The 11,850-nt window shown below is 49.3% G+C and overlaps 1 protein-coding gene and 1 long non-coding RNA gene across 2 annotated transcripts in view; both read right to left on the bottom strand.

The window, feature by feature from the left end:
- The window catches only part of LOC140418049 (uncharacterized), a 54,973-nt gene that overhangs the window by 30,784 nt on the left and 12,339 nt on the right, over nt 1-11,850 (bottom strand). The gene's annotated exons all lie outside the window — the stretch shown is intronic.
- On the bottom strand, nt 3,138-11,810 carry LOC140422355 (uncharacterized). The gene is made up of 2 exons (XR_011947401.1): nt 11,538-11,810; nt 3,138-4,595 (listed from the first exon to the last, which is right to left on the bottom strand). It is a non-coding gene; the product is annotated as an uncharacterized lncRNA (long non-coding RNA).

The raw sequence follows: 11,850 nt of genomic DNA, 5'->3' as shown, positions 1-11,850 counted from the left end.
GTGGGAGGAAGAGTTGGGAGAGGTTAGAAAGGGGTTCTAGTGTGAGGTGCTCCGGAGAGTAAATGCCTCTACCTCATGTGCGAGGTTGGGGCTGATACAGCTGAAGTGGTATACAGAGCACACCTCACGAGGGTGAGGGTGAGCTGATTTTTTGAAGGAGTAGAGGATGTGTGTGAGCGTTGCGGGGTCTGGAATGGAGGGGGGGGGGGGGGCGCGAATCACGTTCATATGTTTTGTTCCTGTCCAAAGCTAGAGTACTGGAAGGAGGTTTTTAGGGTAATTTCTAAAGTGGTGCACGTGAAACTGGACCCGGATCTCCGGGAGGCCATATTCGGGGTGTCAAATCAGCCAGGGTTGGAACGGGGGGCAGAAGCAGATATTGTAGCTTCTCGTTGATCGCCCGAAAGCGGATCCTGCTGGGAGCAGCCTCTCCACCCTGTGCCCTGGCGTGGCGGGGGGGACCTGTTGGAATACTTGACCCTTGAGAAGGTTAAGTTTGAACTGAGGGGAAGGATGGAGGGGTTCTACAAGTCATGGGCATTATTCATTAAGCACTTTCAAGAACTGGATAACATCGAACATTAGTTGGGGGTAATGGGGGGGGGGGCTGCTTGTATTAAGGGTGACTATGGGTAATCCCAGATTCCTTTTTGTCATTTGTTTATGTAAACATGCGGGCTGATGTTTGGGGGTTGGTGGGAGGATGGGATTGTTGTTATTGTTATGGGGATTAACATATTTGTTGCTGATTATTGTTTATTGTTGGTGGGTGTAAATTTGGCAGAAAATGTGAAAAAGGAGAATAAAAATATTAAACAAAAAACAAACTCCTCTGCCATTTCCTTGTTCCCCATAACTGAAACAGCGGTGTGGAGGCACATGGTGGTTAGCACTGTTGCTTCACAGCTCCAGGGACCCGGGTTCAATTCCCGGCTTGGGTCACTGTCTGTGCGGAGTCTCCACGTTCCCCCCAAAACTGCGTGGGTTTCCTCCCACAAGTCCCAAAAGATGTGCTTGTTCGGTGAATTGGACATTCTGAATTCTCCCTCTGTGTACCTGAACAGGTGCTGGCGTGAGGCGACTAGCGGATTTTCACAGTAACTTCATTGCAGTGTTAATGTAAGCCTATTTGTAACAATAATAAAGATTATAACAATAAAGAATATTATTACTATCTCCTCAGATGTATTTTCTAAGGGGCCTCTGTGGAGTTGAGGATTCAATCAGATCAGCCGTGAACTTATTGAATGGTGGAGCAGGCTCGAGGGGCCGAGTGGCCTACTCCTGCTCCTAATTCGTATGTTATTACATCCTTTATAATAAATTGTAGCATTTTCCCTCCTACTGATGTCAGGCTAATGGGTCTGTGGTTCCCCATTTTCTCTCTCCCTCCTAAAAAATTGGGGTTACATTTACCACCTTCCAATCTGCAGGAACCATTCCAGAATCTGTATAATTGTGAAAGATGATCACCAATGTATCCACTATCTCGACAGCCACCTCTTTCAACACTCTGGGATGGAGAGCAGCAGCTTTTGGGGATTTATTAACTTCCAACCACATTAATTTCTCCAGTGCTACTTTTTCACTAATACTAATCTCTTTCATTCCCTCGTGCTCACTGATCCCTTGGTTTTCTGTGTGTTTTAGGACAATTTCTGTATCTTCCTCCATGAAGGCAAACACATTGTTTAGTTTCTCTGCCATTTCCTTATTCCCCATTATAAACTCTCCTGTCTCTGCCTGGAATGGACCCTCATTGGTCTTTGCTAATCTTTTCCTTTCCATATTCCTATAGGAGCTTTTCCAGTCAGTTTTTATGTTTCTCCCCAGTTTGCTCTCATATTCTATTTTCTCTTTATCAGTTTCTTGGTCCTTTGCTGAATTCTAAACCAAGTTCCCAATCCTCAGGCTCACTAATATTTTAGCCACTTTGAGTCTCCTCCATTGATCTAATAGAATCTTTAATATTTCTTGTTAGCCACGATAGCTTCATTTTGCTGTTTAATATTTGCTTCTTAAAGGAATCTATATTTTATGTAAATGAAATGCTAGTGGTTGCCGGTCTATTGCCTGTCGTTATACAAAGAACAACAAAGAACAAAGGACAGTACAGCACAGGAACAGGCCCTTCGGCCACCAAGCCGGCTCGGATCATGATGTCTATCTAAACTAAAACCTTCTGTGCTTCCAGGGTCTGTATCCGTCTATTCCTATCCTATTCATGTATTCGTCAAGATGCCTCTTAAACGTCACTATCGTACCCGCTTCCACCACCTCCTCCGGCAGCGAGTTCCAGGCACTCACCACCCTCTGTGTAAAAAACCTCCCTCACACATCTCCTCTAAACTTTGCCCCTCGCACCTTGAACCTATGTCACCTGGTAATTGACTTTTCCAACCTGGGAAAAAGCTTCTGACTATCCACTCTGTCCATGCCAGTCAATTTTGTAAACTTTTATCAGGTCGTCCCTCAACTCTGTCGCTCTAGTGAAAACAATCCGAGTTTATCCAACCTGTCCTCATAGCTAATACCCTCCAGGCCAGGCAAAATCCTGGTAAACATCCTCTGTCCTCTCTCCAAAGCCTCCACATCCTTTTGGTAATGTGGTGACCAGAATTGTCAGCAATATTCCACGTGTGGCCTAACTAAGGTTCTGTACAGCTGCAGCATGACTTGCCAATTTTTATACTCAATGCCCCAACCAATGAAGACAAGCATGCCGTCTGCCTTCTTAGCTCCTTATCCACCTGCGTTGCCACTTTCAGTGATATGCTGATTGTAATTTCCCAATCTACCACAGACAACTTGCCCCTCATACCGTGACAGTTTCCTTCTGTGAGAAACACCCAGATAAATTAGACAAAAGAACCCTGTAACCACCATAGCCCATCTTCATGGCAACGTGGCTGCTTTGGGAACTAAATATCTTCCAACGTGCAAACACCTTTTCATTCTGTGCTCATCGTCAAACTTGGAACCAGGTAATCGCAACTAGCCTCAAAAATGGTCAGCCCACCGGAGGCAGAGGTGTTAGACCGGCCAGTCCAGCAGAAAGAAACCCTCCAATCATCACCATTCACCAGACGTCAGAATGAACAAAATGCAGTCCTGGATGTCAGTGAGAGCAGAAACAATAACGGAGCCAACATCTGTAATTTATTGTGAACTTGTTGGAGTCACAACAGGTGTGATGAATCACAAACCCCCTCCCCAAATTGAGAGCAGATGAATGGTCTCTCCCCAGAATTAACTCGCTAGTGTCTCCGGAGATGGGACAGATCATTGAATGTCTCCCCTGCTCAGAGCAGGTGATTGGTCTCTTACAGGGGTGAACTCGCTCGCGTTCCTGCAGGGTGTATGGATATCTGAATCCCTTCTCTCACTAAGAGCAGGTTAACGCCTTCTCCAGAGTGTGAACTCGCAGGTGTCTCTGCAGGTTGGATAACCGAGTGAATCCCTTCTCACACGGAGAGCAAGTGAATGGCCTCTCCCCAGTGTGAACTCGCTGGTGTGTCCGCAGGTTGGATAACTGAGCGAATCCCTTCTCACACTGAGAGCAGGTGAACGGCCTCTCCCCAGTGTGAACCTGCTGGTGTTTCCGCAGGCTCGATGAGGTACTGAATCCCAACTCACACTGAGAGCAGGTGAACGGTCTCTCCCCAGTGTGAACTCGCTGATGTCTCCGCAGGTGGGATAACTGAGTGAATCCCATCTCACACTGAGAGCAGGTTAACGCCTTCTCCCGTGTGAACTCGCTGGTGTCTCTGCAGGTGGGATGACTGAGTGAATCCCTTCGCACACTGAGAGCAGGTGAACGGCCTCTCCCCAGTGTGAACTCGCTGATGTTTCTGCAGGTCGGATGATTGAGTGAATCCCTTCTCACACTGAGAGCAGGTGAACGGCCTCTCCCCAGTGTGAACTCGCTGGTGTGCCAGCAGTCTCGATGAAGTAGTGAGTCCCTTCTCACACTGAGAGCAGGTGAACGGCCTCTCCCCAGTGTGAACTCGGTCATGTTTCTGCAGGTTGGATGATTGAGTGACTCCCTTCTCACACTGAGAGCAGGTGAACGGCCTCTCCCCGGTGTGAACTCGCTGATGTCTCCGCAGGTGGGATAACTGAATGAATCCCTTCTCACACACAGAGCAGCTGAACGGCCTCTCCCCAGTGTGAATGCGCCGATGAACTTCCAGCTGAGATGGGACCCTGAATCCCTTCCCACAGTCCCCACATTTCCACGGTATCTTCGTATTTTGGGTCTCCTCGTGTCTCTCCAGGTTTGCCGATCATTTGAAGCCTCGTCCACACACAGAACACGTGTACGGTCTCTCCCCACTGTGAATGGTGTGATGTTTTTTCAGGCTGCGTAACTGGTTAAAGCTCTTTCCACAGTCAGCGCTTTGGAACACTCTCACTCGGGTGTGTGTGTATCGGGGCTTTTCCAGTCACACTGATGTTTTGAAGCGGACAGAAAATACATTTCTCCTTCGCGATTCAAAGTCCGGTGATATTCAGTTCCAAGGAATTGAGAGACTCAGTCAGATTGAGACGTGACGATTGCGATTTCTGTCTGTAATTCCTCCTCTTCTAATATCCTGTAAAAACAATTTACAAAAGTTACTTTTCTTCTCCTCATTTTGGAGATGGTATCCTGAGGGGAACGACAGTCTGGCCGTGGGGTTAATCCTCCGGGTCCTCAGTCTTATTGAGGAATGTCCCCTTGGATCTGTTGTGGTGGTGATTCTTTTGTATTTTTGTTATTATGGGAGGGTTTATGTGTTGTTGACTTTATCCTACTCTGGTACAGACGGGGCTTTTATCTGTGAAAGGAGCAGTTTGGGGAGACTTTGGTAAAGAGAGTTGGAGGAGGGGGTAATGGGGCACGCCCGATTGTGGTGTGAAAATCTGTTCCTGTCTCTCTGTCCCCTAACTAATGGCGGCAGTTAATCTGCAAATTTTCTCAGGGAATGTACGGGGCATCCATCACCCTATTAGAAGGAAAGAGATCTTCTCCTTTCTCAAGGAGAAAGTCGACATAGCTTCATGACAAGAAACTGAGGCGGGATTGGATGGAGAAACACTTTAAACTGAGGTGGGATTGGGTGGGGCAGTTTTTTTCACCTCTTTTTCATCCAGTAACAGACTTGTGGCGATGCTTATTATACACTATCCAAGCAGTCAGGGTAACTCTGCCGATTACAATGTGCATGTCAATTTCCTTTGTGCCGGTCCCCCCATCTCCCGTCCCTCCCCTCCGCCCCCTTCACTCGTCATTTCTGGGTCCTTCACTGTACAATGGGAGTTATCTATTATTTACAAGGGGACGGTGCCCCCCCCCCCCCCCCCCCCCCCATTGATGGGCCTCCCCCCTTCCACCCCGCGCACTCCCTGTCCTGTTTTAAACCTTCCCTTGGGGGTTCCTCTTCTTGTGTTTTTGTTCTAGGCTCTCTGGTCTCTGTGTCAGTTGGTTTCCGGTTCTCCCTCCTTGTCCCAGTACCCCCAACCCCTGTTTTCCTGCCTGCTCCCTGTGATCCCATTGGCCCCCGTACGCCCACCTCCCTCCCCAGTGTTCCATTGGCCGCTGGCTTCAAACAGGTCCTGGAACAAGTTGGTGAATGGCCTCCACACTTTGTGGGAACCATCCTCTGACCCTCGGACGGTGAACTTGATCTTCTCCAGGTGGAGAACTTCCGATAGGTCTGCCAGCCAGTCTGAGCTGTGGGTGGTGCTGCTGATCACCAGCCGAGCAGGATTCTCCAGCGGCCGATTAGAGAAGCAAAGGCAAGGGCGTCCACCCTCTTCCCCATGAATAGTTCTGGCTGGTCCGATACCCCGAAGACTGCCATTTGTGGGCCCGGCTCCACCCTCATAACCATGGACATTGCCTCTAAATAGGCTGTGCAGAATTCGACAAGTCTGGGGCATACCCACAACATGTGGGCATGGTTTGCCGGGCCCCGCTGGCACCATTCACATTTGTCCTCCATCTCCGAGAAGAACCTGCTCATTCGGGTTCTTGTCAGGTGTGCTCTGTGCACAACATTCAGCTGCATGAAGCTTAGCCTTGCGGAGGAGAAGGTGGAGTTGGTCCCGTTCAGTGCTTCGCTCCAGAGTCCCCACCCTATTTACGTCCCTCGCTCTTCCGCCCATTTTCCCTGGGTTTTGTCAAGTAAGGAGCGTATCCTTATTAAGAGTTGTCCGTACAGGTCCCCACAGTTTCCCTTCCCCAGACTGTCTGCGTCCAGTAACTCCTCTTGCATTGTGCTTCTCAGGGTTCCTGGGTGTGCTGGTGTCTCCTTGCAGAGAAAGTTTTTGACCTGGAGCTCATCCCCGTTTGGTAGGTTCAGTCTCTCCGTCAGCTCCTCTAAGGTCGCTAGTCTATTTCCCGTGTAAAAGTCCCTGACCATCAGTGTTCCCCCGTCCTGTCTCCACCTCTTGAAGGTGGTGTCGAGAATGGCTGGTGCAAACCTATGGTTGCCGCAGATGGGGGCCATGAGGGACACATCGGTCAGACTGAAATGCTGCCACATCTGGTTCCAGGTTCTCAGGGTAGCTACCACCACTGGACTGGTACTGGCGCGGATGGGAGTGTTGCCATGGCGAAGGCCCGGAGGATCATTCCTGGAAATGAGGACGCGTCCATCATCAACCATTCCATGTCAGGGTCCTTTACCCATCTCCCCACTCTTTCGGCCGTGGCTGCCCAGTGATAGTATTGCAAATTCGGGAGGGGGGAGGCCTCCCATGTTTCTTCTCCATTGTAGTACTGTTTTAGGGATTTTTGAATTCTTGCCCCTCCGCACAAACACCATAATCACTTTATCTATTGAATGGAAAAAGGCCTTGGGGATGTAGATCGGTAAGGATCGAAACAGGAAGAGGAACCTGGGCAGTACGTTCATCTTGATCATCTGGATCCTTCCCGCCAGGGAAAGCAGGAATCCATCCCATCTCTGTGGGTCGTTTTTGACTTCCTCCGCCAGACTGGTCAGCTTCCACTTGTGGATCCGTGTCCACTCGTTGGAAACCTGGACCGCCCCACCGTATCCCCCCTCTTTTATTTCCCCCCGCCCCACCATATCCCCCTCTTTTATCTCCCCCCCGCCCCACCGTATCCCCCTGTTTTATTTCCCCCCCCACCCCACCGTATGCCCCCTCTTCCATCTGCCCCCCACCCCACCGTATCCCCCTCCTCTATCTGCCCCCCTCCCAGACGCTCTCATCCCAGTGGGAGATGTGCCGCGGTCCCGCTCTCTCCCGTACTTCCTGACACTAGCTTTCCCATTGGTGTGTGGCCCACCCACCCAGGATCGATCTGACCCCCTCCTACATCCATTCTGCTTGCGTCCCTGCTGTCTCCTCCTCACCCTCTCCTGTGCTCTGCTGCCCTCGCCCCCTCCCTCCTATGAGCTGGCTCCCCTGTTCATTGCGAGGTGACGCAGTGCGACCTGTGAGCCCTGTCGATCTCTGGCGGTTTGGGGAAGCTGTCTCTCCCAATCAGGTTGTCCAGCATTTGGGCCACATAGTCGATTGGGTTCCTGCCCCTGATCCCCTCTGGCAGGCCCACTATCCGAATGTTCTGCCTCCTTGACCGATTCTACTGGTCCACAACCTTTTCCAGCTCTCGAACTGTGCTCCCCGGGCTTCCAGTTTCCTCCACATGCCATTGAGCATCTTCTGCATGGCGGCTAGCACCTCCGCCAGCTTGACCGTCACCCTTAACTCAGCCTTAATGTCATCCTTCATTGCGTTAGTTCCTTGGTTAGGAACATTCTCCATCCATCGCCTGGTCGGGGGGCTTGTTTTCTGGGTCGCCGGTCTCCCTCTGTCGGGAAGACTGGAGACCCCTCGCCTCGTGGGGCCGCCGACCCGCTTGCTCGCCGCTCCTGTCTCCTGCCACAGTTTCTGTGACCCTGCAGCCTTTCGAGCTGTTGCTTCCTGGCATTTTGTTGTCCGCACTATTGTTGAGGGTGAGGGGATGTTTAAGTCTGATTTTGCGGCTAAATTCGGCCGACAGTGCCTATTTTTCTGTTGTATGGAGGAGAGCCACCTGATGTGTGACTACTCAGCACATCCCCGTCACAAGTTCCCTCTCTTTTGAATGTTGACTTGAAACTGCGATCTTATGTTTTGGCGATAAGGCTGGAGGACATCCTTCCGACAATCGTGCGGGAGGACCAGACTGGGTTTATACGGGGGGGAAGATTTTCCAGTAACAATGTTGAAAGGTTGCTGAATGTGATTCAGGCTTTTCAGAGATATGCATTGGATGGGCTGCTGATCTCCCTCGATGCAGAGAAAGCTTTTGCTCGAGTTGAGTGGAATTATCTGGTGTATCCGCTGCGAGGCTTCGGGTTGGGTGAGGATTATATTGAGTGGATTCAATTGTTACATCACAGACCGGCAGCGGCGGTGCTCACCAATGGTTTGCGGGCATCGAATTTTCAGCTTCAGAGAGGGACTAGACAGGGCTGCCCTCTGTCCCCCTTGTCCACTGAACCATTGCCAGAGGCTATTAGATCAGACACTCTGATATCGAGACTGGAGGGTGGGGTGAGGCAGCACAAGATCACTCTGTGTGCAGAGGACGGGCTGCAGTTTGTGTTGAACCCCAGTGTTTCAGTCCCGGACATTATTGGAGAAGTGGATAGATTTTTTGAAGTATTTTCATTCAGATTTTAACATTTACAATACATAACATTACAAAGTAAAACCAACACAAAACCCCTAAACCCACCCCACCCCCAACTCCCAAACCAACCCACCCCACCTCCCTCCCCTCCCACCTAGCAGTTGACGGTAAACAGCACCATGAAATTATAGAACATGGAATCCTTACAGTGCAGAAGGAGGCCATTCAGCCCATCGAGTCTGCACCGGCTCTTTGAAAGAGCACCCTACATAAGCCCATGTCTCCACCCTATCCCTGTAACCCATTAACCCCACCTACCCTTTAATGTAAGCCTACAAAGCCTCCGTCTCCTTGCTCCAACCCCACGCCTACTCTGCGTCCGCCATCCAATAATAGTATAACAGGTTCAGCAGTGCCAAGCCCCCTGACTGTCGCCATCTCTCAATCACCATCTTCCTAATTCTTGCCACCTCATCTGCCCACACAAACGATTAAACCAACCTATCCACCCCCATAAAGACCAATTTCGGCAAAAAGACCATTAGGCACTAAGATTAAAAAAATCGCAGTAAAATGTTCATAGAATCATAGAATTCACAGTGCAGAAGGAGGCCATTCGGCCCATCAAGTCTGCACCGGCTCTTGGAAAGAGCACCCTACCAAAGGTCAACACCTCCACCCTATCCCCATAACCCAGTAACCCCACCCAACACTAAGGGCAATTTATCATGGTCAATCCACCTAACCTGCACATCTTTGGACTGTGGGAGGAAACCAGAGCACCCGGAGGAAACCCACGCACACACGGGGAGAACGTGCAGACTCCACACAGACAGTGTTCCAAGTCAGAATCGAACCTCGGACCTTGGAGCTGTGAAGCAATTGTGCTATCCACAATGCTACCGTGCTCATCTTAACCAGCTGCGCCCGATTGTGGATAGATTTAGTGCCGTCTCTGGTTATAAGATGAATTTTACTGAGTCAGAGACCATGCCAGTGGGAGGAGGGGAGGGGAGTGGGGGGGGGAGGGGAGGGGGGGGTTGAGGGATAAGCCCCCTCCTCTTACTATGTTCCCAATCTGATGCTCCCCCCTTGGGATTTAAATATCTGGGAATGCCAATTACCCCCCCCCCTCTTTCAGACAGCTATATGGGGCCAACTGTCCACAGCTGATGGTGACTATTAGGTGGGACCTTGCCCGGTGGTCGGCTCTTCCGATTTCATGTCGAGGGAGGATCGCCTTCATTAAAATGAATGTGTTGGCCTGACTGTTGTACCCTCTGCAGATGCTGCCTGTACTGCTGTCAACCATGGTCATTAAGGAAATTAATGGAATGATTAGTACATTTATCTAGAACAAAAATAAACCTCACCTCAAGTTTGTTAAGCTCCAATCACCAGGAGCTCAGGGAGGTTTGTGTCTCCCGAATATCAGGCTTTATCAATTGGCCTCTCATCTTAGGTTCACACGGAATTTGGTTACGATAGACCCAACATCCATCAGGCTCGATATGGAAGCAGGCCAGTCTGTTCTCCCTCTATCCTAAACTGGCATAGACTGATTATTCATTCTAAGTCTGATGCATTTGTTAAATTATGAGACCCCTGTCTCAAATACATGTGCTCCAATCTATCTGACTTGCTCCTCCAGGGCTTTACATCCGTGAATTCAATTCAATTGAGCCCAGAGTAGGGCACAGTGAGGCACAGTGGTTAGCACTGCTGCCGCACAGAGCCAGGGACCCAGGTTCGATTTCTTGAGTGGCTGTCTGTGTGGAGATGCGCATTCTCCCTGTGTCTGCGTGGGTTACCTCCAGGTGCTCCAGTTTCCTCCCACAGTCCAAAGATGTGCAGGTTAAGTGGATTAGTCATACTAAATTGCCCCTTAGTGTCCAAAGGTGTTAGGTTAGGTGGGTTGACGATGATCAATGCACCGGATTATGGGGATAGGGTGAGGAGTCTGCCTCGGTGAGTGCTTTTTCTGAGGGTCAGTGCAGACTTGAAGAAGCAAATGACCTTCTTCTGCACTATAGAGATTCTGTGTCATCTATGTTATTTTAATTCAACTATGCTGTTGGTCTGTTTTGTTAAATTTTGGGGTGTGCCTTGTTATCCTTGTGTTTTTATATAATCTTACCCTCTTTCCCCACTCACGATGTTAACCTGTTAACTGGTTATTCAATTGATCTGGCATTTCATATAGCGGCTCTTGTCCCCAAAATATCCTGCTACAAATTAATTCTCAATGTGTTGCTTGTATTTATGCGGCAATATCAGTTGTTCTACACTATACCCATTTTCCATCAATATTTCTGTTAGTCTGTTGCATTCATTATTTAAAAAATGGTAAAAATATATAACAAAAGAAATATTAAAAATCTGTCCAACTCATCCTTGAATATATTCAGTGACTCCGACTCCACTGGTCCATGTGGAAGAGAAATCCAGAGACTAACAACCCTCTGAGGGAAGAGATGACTGGAAATATATAAATAGCGACAGTACAATATTACACAACCAGAAATAATAATAAATGTATTTTATTACAGAACCATAAATAATATATCTCATCTGTACCATTTAAAAATACTGGACATATCTCTGTCTGATATTAATTTACTGTCCCCTTAAATGTCGGTCATCTCCTGGGGAAATCAGCCCTTTAATTGTGAACATTGGGAAAGAGACCATCCTTTTAGCCAGACAAATAAATGTGTCAAGCTGAGGGAGCAAAGGATGTCAATGTCTTTGAGAGAGAGAGAGACCTGGGCCAAGCTTTGCAGAGTCTGCACCCTCCCTGGATTCACTTCCTTTCCCTTCAGTTGCTGCAAGTGACCAATTGAAGGTCAGAATGAGAAAAGAAAGTGTTTTACTCCCAGATGTTGGAGACAGGAGGAGGTTTTACCTTCAGTTCCGCTGTGACATCACAATGGAGCCCTGCCTGAATCAGCCAATAGGAATTACTCTATTGCGCGCGGTCGTCACCAGGTTCCAGTGCGCAGGCCCGGCGCTCCCTGCCCCCACCCGTTGTTTCGTCCGCCCCTGAACAAGGGAGAAAAAAAACCTGACAACATAAGCTCCTCGAGACAAGGTTTCCAGGCAACCGGCTAATGGCTCCGACCAGAGCGAGAAGAATTGGTGATCTCTCCCTGCCCACGACTGCGCATGTCCAATGGAGAGGCGACTGCGCATGTGCAAATGGAGAGGCGACTGCGCAT

Source organism: Scyliorhinus torazame, chromosome 5, assembly GCF_047496885.1.
Source record: "Scyliorhinus torazame isolate Kashiwa2021f chromosome 5, sScyTor2.1, whole genome shotgun sequence".
NCBI lineage: Eukaryota > Metazoa > Chordata > Chondrichthyes > Carcharhiniformes > Scyliorhinidae > Scyliorhinus > Scyliorhinus torazame.
This window is presented reverse-complemented; position numbering and strand designations above follow the sequence as displayed.